The sequence below is a fragment of the Myodes glareolus genome, chromosome 5 (assembly GCF_982192425.1).
Source record: "Myodes glareolus chromosome 5, mMyoGla1.1, whole genome shotgun sequence".
Classification (NCBI taxonomy): Eukaryota; Metazoa; Chordata; class Mammalia; order Rodentia; family Cricetidae; genus Myodes; species Myodes glareolus.
This window is the reverse complement of record NC_142030.1, coordinates 112353026-112369359: the sequence shown is the minus strand read 5'-3', so window position 1 is coordinate 112369359 and position 16334 is coordinate 112353026. Positions and strand designations below refer to the sequence as shown.

General features: G+C 41.2%; 1 protein-coding gene and 1 pseudogene across 4 annotated transcripts in view; both read right to left on the bottom strand.

Annotated features, from left to right (window-relative positions):
- Cdh20 (cadherin 20) overlaps window positions 1–16334 on the bottom strand; it is a 232449-nt gene that overhangs the window by 165976 nt on the left and 50139 nt on the right. The window lies entirely within an intron of this gene.
- On the bottom strand, window positions 12572–13240 carry LOC148122177 (large ribosomal subunit protein eL18 pseudogene; annotated as a pseudogene).

Genomic DNA, 16334 nt, shown 5'->3' with positions numbered 1-16334 from the left:
TCAAGATATAAGAACTTTCAATCCTTCTCCAGCTCCATACCTGCCTGCACACTGCCATCCTCCACCATGGTGATAATGGACTAAACCTCTGAAACAGTAAGCTCCCCAAATTAAATGTCTTCCTTTATAAGAGTTGCCATGGACATTGTGTCTCTTCATAACAAGAAACAACACTAAGACACTCAGAGAATACCCATTTTTAAGGGTATTCTGAGGATCTTAGAAAACCAGAAACAGTCCTGAGAATAGAGGCTATGCTTGGAGGGTGACCATTTTCTTCTTGAAATAAACATCCATTGTTGACACTAATGGCTCCAGCCAGGGACTGGATTTGGAAGCAGTGTCCAGGGACAGCTGCTCTCACACCCAGTGGTTATGAGATCATGTCTACTAATGCGTATAAAAGGAGCAATCTCACGGCTGTGTGGAAAGCTAACAGAAGGGACAGATGTATTAAAAACATGTTCAATTCACTGAAAAAGTTTAATGGCTTTATAATTCTCTTTGGGATTGTTTACTTCTTTGAGTGTGGGCATGGAGGGGGGAATGTGCACAAACTAAATGCAAGAAGGGATTGATGAATAGAGAGAATGGCAGATGTGGATTGGGAGTTAGAGGAAGTGATAGAATTTTATTAGTGAGAGCACCTGAATGGCATCTATTCTTAGTAAAATAGACTTTTCTTTATTTGTTAAAAATGTCAAGCGCATATGAGAAAGCAAGCTGTAGACTGTAGCTTGCAGTTTCTGCTTTCCTTTCAGGGGTTGGAGATGGAGCACATCTTAGAGTTGCTAAGGCTCGGATAAGATTGGACTGCCCATGGCTCAAACGGCAAAAAGGGAAGGTTGTTAAAAGTTAGCAGGCCAAGGAAACAAAAGCTAGGACTTGGTGGTATGGGTCCCCAGGGTGTGTGTTGAAGGCACCACCGACGAAGACAGTACAGTGTAGATAAAAATGACAAGTCAGAACTAAAAGTTGATATAAGAGCTCACATGTATTCGGTGCTTACCAATTTCCAGGCACTCTTCCAAGAACTTTCAATATTACTTTCATTTTATAGAAGAAGAATACAGGCTTAGAGAAGCTGATAAAATTTTCTGAGTGACCTTGAGAGTGAGTGTAAAAGTCAGCTGGACGTGTAGGCAGTTTGCCCAAGGACCTCTGACTTCGGCTTCCTTGGTGTCATGCATGTGTGACTGTGTGCTTCTAGTACAAGAGGACATTGGTGAGAAAGTGAACGACAGACAGCGGAACAAGGGAAGTTACAAGGAGAAGGAGAAGTCTCAGGCAGTTGAGGTTCTTGGTCAAGTGGTTGGAGATTTCTGAATGACAAACCAGCATGCTCAAAAGATCCACAGAATGACTTAAGTTAGAGCTATTATTACCTGCCATGTCTAAGGTAGATATCCAGGATTGAAGCAGCCACAGGGTTCACAGGGGCTCTGAAGAACGTAGCTCCTGGTGAATGCTCGCAGCCTTTGGTGTTTCTCAGGGTGCGGCAGGAGAAACAATACTCTGAGTCCTGCCTTTTCATGTGGTCTCCTGCTCTAAGCATGTGTGTGTCCAGATTTCTGTTCATAGGAATATTCGTCGTATTAGATTTGTGCCCATGTTAATAATCTCATTCTAAGAACAGTTTTCATTTACGATGATGCTATTTATATATCAGAAATTATTGAGGTAGACAATGTTAGGATGGCCATTGTTAGATGCCATTTAGGCATCTGTAGTGGCCTGATTTGGGGATAGACATCCTCAGCTGTAGCCGGTAAGAGCACCTCCTGTGGACATTCACTATATTCCCTTCTAAAAGCGTCCAACCCATCTCCCATCTCTCTCTCTTCCCCTCTGTCTCTGTTTCTCTTTCTTTTTTTCTACTCTCCTCTTCTGCCACTCCTATCCCAAGAGACTGGTCTCCCCTCTCTCCTTGCCCCTTTTCCCATTCACTTTCCCCAGTAAGAAAACATCTCTGAGGTCTGTTGCATGATATCTTTCTCCCTCTCACGCTGCTTTTTAAAGTTACAACAACCATGCTGCTTTGGGGGATGCAGTGTAGTCCCCCTGGAGTGGGTGTCACAGAGACTGCTCATTCCCAGTCATTTCTCTCATCACATTTAATCTGTCTTGTTAGCACCTGAATATTCAAAGCACTTTACTGGGGAAATTAGTCTCTCCTTGTTGGTGCAATAAGATTCCTTAGGCTTCCTTATGAAGCAAAGAGGCTTACTTTAGATTATGGCTGTAGGAGATTTATTTGGTGATGGCTTCTTCCAGGCTGCATCTTGATGAGGCATGGAACATCACATGACAAGAGACAGCATGTGTGTCTCTGCTGACCTTCCTGCATGGTCGCGACCTTCATCTTACAGAGCCACCGATGTTAGTAATAGGAGTTTCTCCCAAATGCTTTACTTGCACTTTATGGCTTTCCCCTAATCCCATCTCTGAACAATGGCATGAATTGCTTCTCTCTTTCCACCATAGGCATGGAATTCTGTGGATTAAGTTCCTTCCTGAGAGCTAATAGAGGGTCACCGCACCTGAGCCACAGCACAGGAACCACAGGGAGGACAGGAACGACAATACAGAGATGACTGAAAGCGTGGGCACCAAGTCACAAGACCTGGTCGTTGCTGTGATGTATAGACTGACCACACGGATTAGAGGGTTATTTGAGGAGCATACAATGGGCCTGTAGCTAGTGAGGCTCCTTTGCTTATTTTCTTTTTCCTTTCCCCTTTGCTTTTTTAGTTTGTTCTTTAGGTCAGGAATTTCAATCCCTATAATGTTAAATGACCTACTGAAGGTCTGCCAGCTACAAATATGCTGGTTCCGTTATACTATAAATGTAAGTGTTCCTGCAGGCCCATTTTTCAACTCTGTCAGATGTCTCTCTATATAATATTCAAAATTTTATTTTTATATAGCTATTCAGGGAAATGGTTATAAGAATATGTGAAAACAATGTGGAAAATAATGTTTAGAATTAGTCATAGACATTTATATCCTTAACAAAATCACTAAGATTTTGGGTAAATATCGACTATAAATATTCAACTACCCACCATCTACAGGTGCCAATATGCATACATCTATACACAATTCAGATAATATACTTTGATGCCAAAATACATAATGCATCTCCATTTTATTACTATTTATTGCTATTATTAGTAGTATTATTTTATTAAAACCACAAGCCACCTTGAACTTCCAGTGTCTCCTTCTTCCACAAGACCCTTAATGTCTAAAAATATCAGAATAGCTTCACTAGGAGAAATAGATGAACACCACATAAAAGCCCTGATTCTTCACTGCCTAGATAAATGGTGACTGCTGACAACATTGCTTCAGAATTTAAATATACAGTGCTTAGTTTGGAACTGCTTGATTATCAGGGAGTAGGAATTCTGTGACTAGGTTTGGTAACCAGTGTAGTATGGAATGGAAAACCTAAGAAAAGAAATAGATGAAGGGAAAATCTCCTTCCTTTGGTTTAAAGTAGAATTTTCCCAAGAAAGATGGCCATGGCAAAAGGGAATAAGAAATAGACATCTCGAATCATCAGTTTAACTAGAATTTTTGATTTACTGTATGCTAAGGAAAAAATTGAATAGGTGTCATCCCTCATAATATTCGGGAACTCAGGGATATGGGTCAGGGTAGGTTTGAATCGTGGCTTTAGAGTTCACAGTTTGTTGTAAACTTGACCTTGACACTGGGGATGTGTTTTCTCCCTGGTCTGCAACGACATCCAGGCACCAATGATCTTATGAATCCAGAAAGTCAAATTTAGCAGGAAAAGTAAAATTTCTATGATTCACAGTTTGTAATGTAAGAATTATAGTCTTGTAACTATTAAATTTTTATTATGGTTCATCCTCTTCTGGACATCAAATCGCAGCAGCAAGTCACTATTTTGTCTTTCCTGTTTCAGGACATCAACTAAGAGGGGCAACCCCTCCCTTTACCTCTTCCTTGCTCTCCTCCCTTCCTCACCGTATGGTATTTGCTATGTGGTGTAAGCCAGTCGGCGATGACAAGTTCACAGCAGGGGACATGGGAAAGTGGTCTTATCCTCAGCCTGGACACAGAGGGATGGATGCTCTTGACACAGGCTTGCAAACAGTGATGATGTGAGCAAGGAAAGAGGATGATGGCTGTAAGAACTTATAAAGAAGGGAGCTGCTCTGGGGTGGGTGATCAGGGAAGACTGTCCTGAGAAAATGCCCTTCATGTGGGCACTCCCACATGTGGAGTGCCAAAGGTGCAGGTGAAATAGTCGGGAGAGGAAAGGCTGGGTGTGGCTTGAAGGCTCCAGGCAGAAAATGCCAAGCACGGGGCATGGGGGGATAAAGGTTGCAGTTCGCATGTCAGGTGGTAGAAAGGAAAGATGGATGCTATGGTAGGGCCCTAGGGCAAGTAAGACAGCAGCAAGAGGGAGGGGGAGGGGCTTGGGTGTGAGCAAGGGATAGATTGACACCGCAGAAAACTGGGCAGTGGTGAACTGCTACAGTCTTTAAGGAGAGTGACGTAAGGATATACCAGACCCTGAGAGTGCAGGGCTATACTCTGCATATAACACAGCACTGCTGTGTGAACAGCCAGCAGGAGGAAGCTGGCAGGGAGCCAGGGTAATGAAAAGGGGCATTGCCAAGAACAATGTGGTGGAATGGGGAGTGCTGGGGCAACACATACCAAGGGGCTATTGTAGTCTTATAACCTGCCTTTGTCCACTCGACCTGTTGCGGGGCTTTCTACATTTCAAAAATGGAGGGAGAGCCCCAGAATTAGATCTCTTTAATAGCTCCTTGAATAGATCAAGGAAATATATACAATAATCTATTGAAGGACATCAATTTTTTTTTCAGTTTCAAGTGACTTCCAAGAATACCCCTTCCAAGAATACCCTGTCAAGTTAATTCCTTCATGGATACTTTAAGTGCAAACTAACACCTAGGGACATCGCGCCATTTAGCTCTCATGAGCAGCGCCTGGAAAGCCGTCCTCTGCCACCCTGGGGTACTGACAGCCTTTGCATTTTATCTGTCTACTGGGCAAAGAAGACTTAATATTCTGAATTTATTCTTTTAATAACTTATGAGTTCTCCATCTTACATGTATTTGTTGATGACTTATACTTGTTCTTTCATGGTCTATTTCCTTTGCCTATTTACTGATGTAAATGCTCCCATGTCTGATGATTTGAACAGGATCCTTTTTGTAACCTTTGCCATGTGTATGACACAAGCCATAGGCTGGTTTTCTATTTGTTTTTCAGTCTTGTGGATATGCATTTCCAATTTTGGTGTTTATTTTTTTTGTCATATGTATTTTCTCATTTTTGAGTCACTGATTCTGTCTCCTGCCAGTGTCTTTGTTTACGAGTCCAAATTAGTTAATACATCTAAAAACCCTGACTCGATGACTAGAAAACTGTTTTTCAATTTCTTGGTTTCTCATGAGAATACATTTAGGATTAGTACGAGGTGATAAGGGGCTATTACTGACATGTTTGACAATACCCAGGACATTGTCCCAATACTTTCTGTTCAGGATGCTCTTTCCTTTCCTGACTTGCCATGCTGTCTTTATATAAAACCTCTTAGTACATGAACTCTGTTTTGTTTCTGATTTCTCCTCTGGTACCAGTTTCACACTGTTTTAATTTCTGTTATTTTGGAACACCATTTTTATATCTGCTAGCACAGATTTAGCCACGCTATTCATCATTCTCAGATTTTCCTATTTATTTAAAAAACTTATTTTTCAAAATGGATTGTAGGGTTATTTTGCCATGTTATAAAAAGGTCCTGTAGTAGCTTTGGAAACGATTAAATTGCATTTATACATTAATAGTAGCATCCTGGGTTATCAGAAATTTTTTAAATCCTAAGAAAGTTATTTAGTTTGGAACCAGGTAAAGTTAACAATATATGGTGACCTGTCTTTTAGAATTATATGAGATATTAGCAGCCTTTGTATTATGGCATTCATGAAGTCATGGTTTTAGATGATTTATCTTTCAACAAATATTTGCTGAGCTGCACATGTGTTTGGCACTGGGCTAGTGGTGAGGACACAGGAGCCTTCTTCCTGTGTCCCCAGGAGAGATAGAAGGGCTTACTGTCTGGGTTGGATGGAGCAGGAAGCTGCAGTGACCACAGATAACTGACAAAAGATTACGGTCTGGAGAGATGACTCAATTCAAAAGTACTCGTTGCTCTTGCAGAGGACTTGTTCCTAGAAACTCACAACCATCCCTAAATCCAGTTATGGGGGATCTAACACTTGATTCTGGACTCTCTGACACTGGCAGACATGTAGCACACAAACATACTTGAGGCAAAACACTCATACACATAAAATAAATCTAAAGGAAGTATAAGAGACTGGATAGCAACTGATCCATGAGGACAAAGAGGGTTTTTGTTTGGTTTGCAAGATGTGAGATACAGGAACACATTTATTTATTACTACAAAGGGGGGCTGGCAGGGAACTGTTAAGAAAGGATATAAATGAGATACTGGGAATATTTTCAGAATTTCTTGAAGTTGAGAAGGATGAGGTACATCCCACAGAAGCAGTGTCAGATCTTCACCGGAGTGGGCTTGTGCACAGGTAAGCTAGTGTTATTGCCAAAATGGAAGGTGTTTTTGCATGGGTAACAACCAAATAACCTGTAAAATATTCCCCCATTTCATTTCATTCCCCCTTCTTTCCTTCCTTCCTCCCTTCCTCCCTCCCTCCCTCCCTCCCTCCCTCCCTCCCTCCCTCCCTCCCTCCCTCCCTTCCTTCCTTCCTTCCTTCCTTTCTTCCTCCCTTTCTTCTCCCTCTATTCTCCCCTCAATTCATCCTTCCTTTTCTTTCTTCACTATGTAGCCTTGGCTGTTCTCTACTTTTGGTTCTCCTATGGCCTGTAGCTCCAAAGTTCTGGGCTAAAGGTGTGTTGATTCTGTGCCGTTGGATGTTTTATTTGTTCTGACACTGGGAAGTGAGCCCAGGGTATTGAGAATGTTAGACAAGCGCTCTGCTACTGAACTGCATCCACAACTGGGTGGATATTTATACACATGGGGACTGGAGCCCAGCGCGGAAAGTAGACATTGTAGGACCTCCTCAGATGTAAGTAGTTCAGGAAAGATGTGGGCTGCATACATCCAGTCCAACATGTTTGTAGATGACATCATTTTGCAGTGTAGAAGTTTGGACACCCCTGTACCTAAGCCATCAGTAGTAGGCCCTTCAGCCTGCCTTCTCCCTTCCTGATTTAATCAAAAATATCAATATAAAACTTTAAAAACAATATAAAAAATAACTTAGGAGGCCATTAGTAGAGCTTACTGGAGCAAAACTCAGAAACCTAGTAAGATTTTCTCTCCTGGTTTTAGTTGTTACAAAATTTATAAAGTAATTTTTATAATATTATGAAGTAAGGAATGTAGTGTCCTTAAGACTAAGCTTAAAGATAGAGCAACTCAAATTCAGATTGGTCATTTGTTGTAATCTCTTGTCCAATAAATGGAGAAGCAGGGACTTGAGGCCTGGGTTTGTCTGGACATTACTATATTGGTAGCAGACATTTTCTCAATTGGCCAATTGATTTCAGTAAATATGCTGGAAAAGTATTGGGAAGTATTTCTGTGAGGAGCTGTCACCCCACACTCACATTTCTTCCGCATCCGTGCATGTGTCCCCAAACTGCTAACAATGTTTCTTTGATATTGTTCTGGACTGGGCCCAACCGAGTTTGGAACCTTTAGTCAGAGATAATTGTCTGTGAGGAACTGTTCTAATTCTCAACAGAATATGGTGATATTTTACTTACGCTTTAATAAATAAAACTTGCCTGACAATCAGAAAAACAAATCAGCCCAATCGCTAGAGTAGTCTAACCTCTTCCACGGATGGGCGACTGCAGACTCAGCCTCTGTCTCCTCCTGTCTTCTATTTCCCTCTAGTGCTGGGACTAAAGGCGGGTGACTGCCTAGGACTGAAGATATGTGACACCACTGCCTGCCCTCTACTGTCTTAATTTTACCGCTGATCTACAGACAAGTTTTATTTATTAAAACATAAATAAAATATCACTATAACAGAAATCTCTAAAATGCCGATGAACTGAATTGAAAGAACAGTTGGGTCTGTGTAATTTTTGAGATCAGTTTAATTTTTAAAATAACCTTTTTGAGTGAAACAGATGACTCATTTATTATTATTTAATGCAAAACACATTAAAGTAGAAACTCATTTATAACCTCAACATATATTACAGAATTAAGTTAATCAAGTCTAATATTGAACTTAAAGGGAATGGCAACTGAGGTATTCCCACAAACAAGACTATCACCCGAGGACGAGGCAGGACGTGCCCTGTGCTTCTGTTGGAATTGTCTTGACCACACAAGCATATTTATTGCTTCTCCTTCAAGGCTCATCTCACAAACCACCTCCCATGTTCATTTGTCCTGGCTCTTTTCTCTCTGGGGATGGCTTCCCTCTCCTGAGAGCTGCCCCTGAGCCTGACACTGCAGATGTAGCTCTCTTTGTACTATGGCGCAACTCGTTGCAAAATCTCAGTTCTTGCTGGGATTTAATTTCTTTATGAAAGAGAACAACTGAAAGATACTTCCTTTATTATAAAAGTAATATGTACTCAATGAGGAAATTTTAGAAAAATACAGAAAAGTCAAAATGAAAAAGAATAATTTCCTTAATATAAGCAATGCTTGGAATTTCCAATGGTTCTATTTTCTTTGCCATTGACCAATAATGTTGAGTTTAATTGGGTAGACATTGTTGCTTTTCTAGTGCCAGAGGACTGTAAATGTCTTGGCCACCCAATGTCCAGTCTGGTTGGCTGGCTCATACACATTTATACCTTTGTCTATATACCCATATAGTATCATATGGACCCTTATAACTGAGAAGGGTATTTTTGTTCATAGTATGGAAAAGCTAGTCTGAAAAGTATTGTGTAAAGGTGTTTGATTGTGTAAATCACTTACTCTTTTGTTTTTATTTGTTTATTAATGAGTCAGAATTAGAAATTATTACGGGAAGATTTTTAAAAAAACAAACAAACAAGCAAACAAACAAGCTTACATCTATGCTTCAACATTGGGTAAGGCGAGGGGCATGTATAAAAATGGCAGAGATCTTAGACAGCGCCCTGAGCTTCTCAAGAGTGAAGAACCTCATCCTCAAAACATTCAGCAGAATTAATGAGATGAATTGCAACCTCCTTGTGGAGGGAGAACCAGTTATTCATCCAGCTGAGAGATCTGACTCACACCCAGGAAAGAACGCATGCTCCCTGGGCTCCGGTAGTTAATGCCATGGGTGCAGTTGAGGACAAGCTCCTAATCTCAGTGACAGTTTCATCATTAAAATGAAGGACACACTGGTGAGGTTTTAAATACAGACCCTGTCAATAACCTCCTTCAGGAGACCCTTCTTCCACTCTCTACATCTTTTGGCAGGATTGACAGTCTGTCTGGGTAAGCAAGCCAGGCTCCAGAACAGCAGGGAGCATGCTTGTAGCTGGGACCACACCAGTAGGTCATTGGCATTAGTTACTCTAATGAATGTCAATCACGTTATGGGAGTTGGCTTATTTCTAAAACTTGAGTAGAAGCATGGATGAAAATAGACTGCTAACACTGGGGCTTCTTGCTGGCAAAAACTGAGATAATCTCACATCACCCAGCTGCAGAATATCATTAATGTAGGCTTTCCTATATTTATAACATTTTAAGTGCATAAGATTATATAAATACCTCATAGCTTTGAAAAGTAGAAAAACATATAAAGATGTATTCCACACAGAAATATCTACTGCCAACATTTCCATGTATTTTGCATTTCAATGCATAATCAGGATGTGTATTTGTTGCTTTTCTTGTTGTTCTAACAAATATTTGGCAAAAGCAACTTGAGGAAGGGTTAGTTTGGGCTCCTGGTTTGAAGAGATAGCAACCCATTTTGATGGGAAAGACAAGGGGGTAGGCATTTGTCACGGCATCTGTGGTCGGAAGCAGAGAGAGAAGAATGCTTGTATCTAACTTGTTTTTCCTTTCCCCATTTTCATTCTGTCTGTGACTCCAGCCTTTGGGACGAGGCAAACAGCCATTAAGACAAGGGTTCCTTCCCCAGTTAACTTCCCTGGAAGCTCCCTTGAATGTCCATCAAAAGACATGCATCTTTAATGCTGTTGGTGTTTCTAGTTCAGTGAAGCTGGCAATAGACCTTTAGCATCACAACACTGCTGCATGTAAATAATCTTCCACTTCCAATACGTTATTGATATCTGTCTTGGTATAGATCTCTTAAAATAAGTGAATGTCCATGCAATATTTATGTTAGCTCAGAATGTTGGCAAAAGCAAAATTAATTTAACCATTTTTTATTGTGCTAGTTTGAATAGTTCAATTCTTTTCCCTTGGTATCAAATGTAACATTTCAAATGATATTTCTGTCTAAATTTCAAGTTATTCCTTCAGGATAAACATGTACTCTAATGATTACTAAATAAGCAGTATTTTAGTCCTTTGCGGTTGCTGTAACAAAGTACACTGGATGGCTTAGAAATGATACGCATTTATTTCACACAATTCTGGGGTGCTGGGGTAGAGGTGGGGGACCTGTGCTGTCCAGCAGCATTGGAGCTGGAATATTCTACAGCTAGACTCCTTCTCAGAATGCTAATTGCTAATCCCGTTCCTGAGATCTCTGAGCATGTGAGCTAATCATTTTCTTGATAGACAGCTCTAATTGTTGACTTGTTACTACATAAAATCACCAGGGGAAAGAGTCTTAATGTGATGTTGTCTACACTGCATTGTCCTGGGGGCATGTCTATAGGGGGTTGTCTTAATTACTTTAATCTATGTGGGAAAACCCAACCCAGTGTGGGCCTCTGTTCCCCAGGTAGGGGATTTGGAATTGTCTAAGGGGGTAGACATGGAGTTGAGCACAAACAAGCTGATCATGCATGCACTCATTTCTCTCTGCTCTTCACTATGGGTGGAATTTATTATCTGTCTTAAAGTTCCACCTTGACTTCCCAAGAATATACTGAAACCTGCCATCTTTTACAACTCTCTCTCTCTCTCTCTCTCTCTCTCTCATTGTTGTTGTTTGCTTGTTTAGGTTATCTTGGGGGGGGGGGATAATTTCAACCGATGACTGGAAGACACACACATGGCAAATGAAGACATAGGAAGTGTGATACGTAAAACCTTTGTTTCTATCAGTAGATGTCTGACCAAAGAAGTTAAAGAAATTTACTCTTCTGCAAGCAATTGTTTGAGAAAATCCGTGGTGATACTTTGTTCATGATCTAACAAATAAATCTTGCCTGAAGATCAGAGTGTGGAGCTAGCCACTAGTTAGTTACAGAAGCCAGAGGTGGCGCACACCTTTAATCCCAGCACTGGGGAGGCAGAGGCAGATGGATCTCTATGAGTTCTAGGCTACCCTGGGCTACAGGAGAATGAATCAGTCTCAATGAGAAACAGAGCTCACACCTTTGATCCCAGCACTCAGGAGAGGAGGTAGGAGAGGAATGGCTGGGTGGAAACAGGAAGACAAGAGCTCAGGGCATTCAGATGCAGCATTCAGTGTGAAGATTCATGGAGACGGGTCACCTTTCATTCTCAGAATTCGGTAGAGGTAAGAACTAGTGGCTTACTGCTCCGCTTCTCTCATCTTTAGCTTTCGACTCTAGTATCTGACTCCAGGTTTTGATTTTAAGACCAATTAATTTTGTGCTATAGTTTTCCTTTAAAAAAATATCAAGTAATATATATGAAGTGGTTACTATTTTAATAAAGTATCTTCTTTCTAAAAATGATACTCTTGATTACTAGGTAAGCTTATAATTTTTCAGTTCTTTACTTGCATTTTTATATAGGATTTTTAGGTAATAGTTTTCTTTTTTTTCATATTGGTTGAAAAGTTTTTTCTCACCTTAATAATTTTATAGCCTCATCCCTTTGTATTACAAAGCATGATAGCTTTATTTTGTAATTTGCTTTTGACTTTTCATTTTATTGAGTTTCTGCGGGCATAGCCTTTTATACTTACTAAGATTGTAGCTTTTATTTTTAGGTTTGCCTTTTGAAGTGTGGTTTCTATTGTAGTGTATATATAAATACACACATGAATATTTACTTTCCTTTATTGTTGTTACATTCAAAATATAATTTGCACTCGGTAGCCAAGGCTGGTCTGGACTTCATAATTGTAGCCTACAGAAGGCTACAATGGTGACCTCGAACTCCTGGCAATGCTACTCCATCAGTATCCTAGGTGCTAGGGTTATAAGCCACCATATGCAGTTAATTTGCTTTCCTGATGTTCCTGTTTTATTGCATTAATAGAACTTACAGAACAATCTCCAATAATCACGGTGATAAGAAGTATTGACTTCTTGATTGCTATTTTATAGATACTGGTTGTTGATATAAAGAAAACACACTATATGAAGCTAAAATCTTCCTTTTCCTTTTCTTTTCCTTCCTTCCTTCCTTCCTTCCTTCCTTCCTTCCTTCCTTCCTTTCTTTTTTCTTCAACGTCCAAAGCTTTTTTTAATAGCAATAAGATCCAGGGTTAGTTTTTGTAGCCGCGGCAGGCCCTTTTGCCTCTGGCACGTTCAAACTTCCGGCCCTTGGAGAGAACATAGGGTTTGGTATGGCTGTGTGGGGTTCCTGGGACCTTGCCAAAATGCCGGTACACCTCTCGGCCCTTCCGAGGTCCAGACAGGAACACAGTGCCACGGCGCTTGGGAGACTCCAAGGCCAGCTGGTCGAAGGTGAGGATCTTACCCCCAGCCTTGAGGATGCGACTTCAGGCCCGGCTGCTCACCAGCAGTGCACACACCTTCAGTTTGGGCGCATCGAGAATCCTCACATCATCTGTGACCGTCCCCACAACCACAGTCGTCTTGTTTTCTCGGCCAGGGAGCTTCATCTTTCGGATCATGTGGGAGAGGGACAGAGGTGGCCGGTTGGTGCGACTCATAAATAACCTTTTCAGCACAACCTGATTGAAGGTGGAGTTGGTTCGCCTGGCCAGAAACCTGTACAGCTTTACGAGCAGCCGCAGGTAGATGTCCTTGCTCTTGGGCTCCTTACGCCGAACCTTTTGGTCCTTGTTGTGGCAGATGTCAACACCCATGATGGCACCTCCTGCTCCGCCAGGTCGGGAAATGCATCTTTTCTTTACTAAAAGGGACATCACTATAGCATGATGACTTTAAAGTGAGTTTCAGACACAAAATGTAAATGGACGTTTCCCTGCCCCACCCCGTCCCAGCAGCCGCTTCTAAATAATTACTCAGAGGCTTCATATTAATTACAAAATGCTTGGCTGAATAGCTCAGGCTTATTACTTACTAATTCTTACCTTTAAATTAACCCATTTCTATTAATCTATATTTTGCCGCCTGTCTCATGGCTTTACCTGAGCAATAATACACCTTTTTCTTCTGGCACTTGGCTAGCATCTCCTAATAACTCCACCCTTTCTCTCCTTGTATCTCTGCTTGGATTTCCTGACTGGCTATATTCTGCCTTGCTATAGGCCAAAGCAGTTTTTATTATCAACCAATGAAAGCAACATATATTCACAATGTACAGACAGATTATACCACAGCAATAAAAAGTGTTTTGAAACCTTAATTATGAGGGTCTGCGGATGTTTTCTTAAAGAAGTGATGAGATATTTTAAGGACAGGTATCCATACCACTTCTCAGTGGACCTGGCACAAGAAGGTGTTCAATGTCAGCTATTATCTCTACTATTCTTAGGAAACTTCTTTTGAGTGTTTGTTAACTAATCAGAGCAAATTTATTTTTGTCTAGTAGTAAAGATATGTTGTTGGAGGATTAGAGAGATGGCTGAGCCATTAAGAGACCTGGGTACTTTTGCAGAGGACCTGATTTAGATTTGTAGCACCACATGGTGGCCCTTCCCCACTGAAGGTGCTTCTTGGCTTCTTGTTCCCCACACTCTAGGATGTCCTTTTGAGGCTGAACCCACCAAGGCTGGCCTCAGCAACTCTTTATGAACAACCCCATCTCTTCCTTTTCTCTCTTGTAGATTCTAGAGATCTGGGGTATAAATGTGTAGAACGTCTCTCTCTATGTACTGAAATAGCAGCAGCATGAATGCTAGAGCTCTAAATAGAGCATCTCTTGTTTCTGTCGTTTAGACATTTACACTCTGTAGATTTACAGATATCTAATTACTATAGATAATTCTATAAATCTTAAACACCAGGTCTTTTGAAGAATATCGTATTTCTGGTTGAACTAAGTCTCAAAGACATTGCCATTTCTCTCTAAGAAGTAAAGATGTAAACCAGGTCTGGTAATAAAGGGTTATTATTACAATTTATTAATTATTAAAGAAAAATTAAATTATTAATTAATTATTATTATTATTTATTAAGCCCAGATATTTGAGAGGCTGAGGTAAGAGGATCACAAGTTCAAACCCTGCTCACGCTACAGAATGAGTTCAAGTCCAACAGCTACAGCTTAATAAGTCCTTCAAAATAAGAAGGGAAAAGAGGGCTGAGGATACAGCTCAGTGGGAGAGGACTTGCCTCATCTTTCGGTGTGTGCTACTCTAGGTTTAATTCACAGTACCATGAAGAAGACAAGTCACCAACACAAAACCACAAAGTAACTTGTGATCCAGTGCACAGCTGGTGCTCCTGATGAAGCAGTCACTCTAGAAAGGTTCCCTCGCGATGTTCCTACAGGGAAACATGGGCCAATGTGTCTGTGGTCCCTCACTATCAACCAACCATGGGTTATTTGTACATTTACTTATCTCTCTGCCTTGGGTAAAATGCTTATCTTTGTTTTACAGAGAAGTCTTATGCCCTGGGCAGCTGAGAGATGTTTTTGACTATGAGGAAGCCAGCAGAGAGCTTGGAACTAATCTGACTTCTTCAGAATTCTGTCTGTGCCCTTAGCCTCCACTTTAGGTTGCATCTTTGTACCTCATGATGGGTCCCTCGACACTTGCAGAGGCAGTTTGTCAGGCTGCATGTATCTTCAGTTCTTCTGTTTTGAAGGCAACATGCTTCCTTGAGCTTCCTTGCTTACATCTACTCTTTTGTCACTTTGCCTCTTCCTGCCGTTCCCTCTGCTGCTAGTCATTGGACTTAAGCTGAGGAATCCTAATCCAATGGCCTCCCTAGAGTAGTGTATCATTACCAAGTCGAAATTTGCAGTAGACTTAATTTTGACTTAAAAAGAAAAACCAAAACAATATTTTGGAAAGGCCTGGTTCAAAGAACCGTAATTGTCAGTTACATGCAGATTGTCGACTATCACTTTACATTACTTGTTCGACTTTCATTACTTCATTTAAAACCTTCCACAGTCCCAAGATTGGAGACTATACAGCTGTGTTACTATGTAGAAGTCCCTTTCCTGCCCAGTCCTCACTCATCCAATAATCTAAGCTCTGTCTATGACTTACTGACTGCAAAGCCTTGAATTTTCACGTTTTAATTTCTTCCTCTTCATTTGCTCAATTTATTTTAGCAAACACTTTTCCACTTAAAACATTTTGGGTTTTGTAGTCTAATTTCCATCACCCTAAGTGTACCAAGTTCTTTGACACATAGGCTTAGAGACAAGGTGGTCTGAAGCTTGATACACTACTGAGACAAGCTTGAGAAACTTTTGACTTGGATTCTGTCTGTCTGTCTGTCTGTCTGTCTGTCTCTGTCTCTCTCTGTCTGTCTCTCTCTCTTTGCTGGTAGGGATATTTTGGGGTCGGATGGAAGCCTGGTTCAAGGGAATCTCCCAGGAGTCTACAGGGAGGATCTCAGCTTAGACTCCTAGCAATCAGATAAGTAGCCTGAACTGGCCGTCTCCTGTGACCAGATTGGTGCCTGGCCCAGTTGTTATTAGAGAGGTGATGAAGGCAGATACAGAGACCCACAGTCAAACATTAGAAGGAGTTTGGGAATCATACAGAGGAGGGGGGAAAGATTGTGGGAGTGAGAGGGGTCAGGGACACCGTGGGAAGACTCACACACTCACCTAACCTGGGCTCATGGGGGCTTGCAGAGACTGAACAGACAACCAGAGGACTTCCTGGGATTCACCTAGGCCCTCTACATATATGTGATAGTTGTGTAGCTTTTCCCTCTGTGGGACTACTAACAGCGAGAACAGGGGCTGCCTCTGACTCTTTACTGGCAGTTGGGACCCTACTTTTCATGCTGGGAGGTGCTTAGTCTTACTTTAACTTGATACACCATGTTTTATTGATGCTTGGGAGACCTGCCCTTACCTGGCTAGAGGAT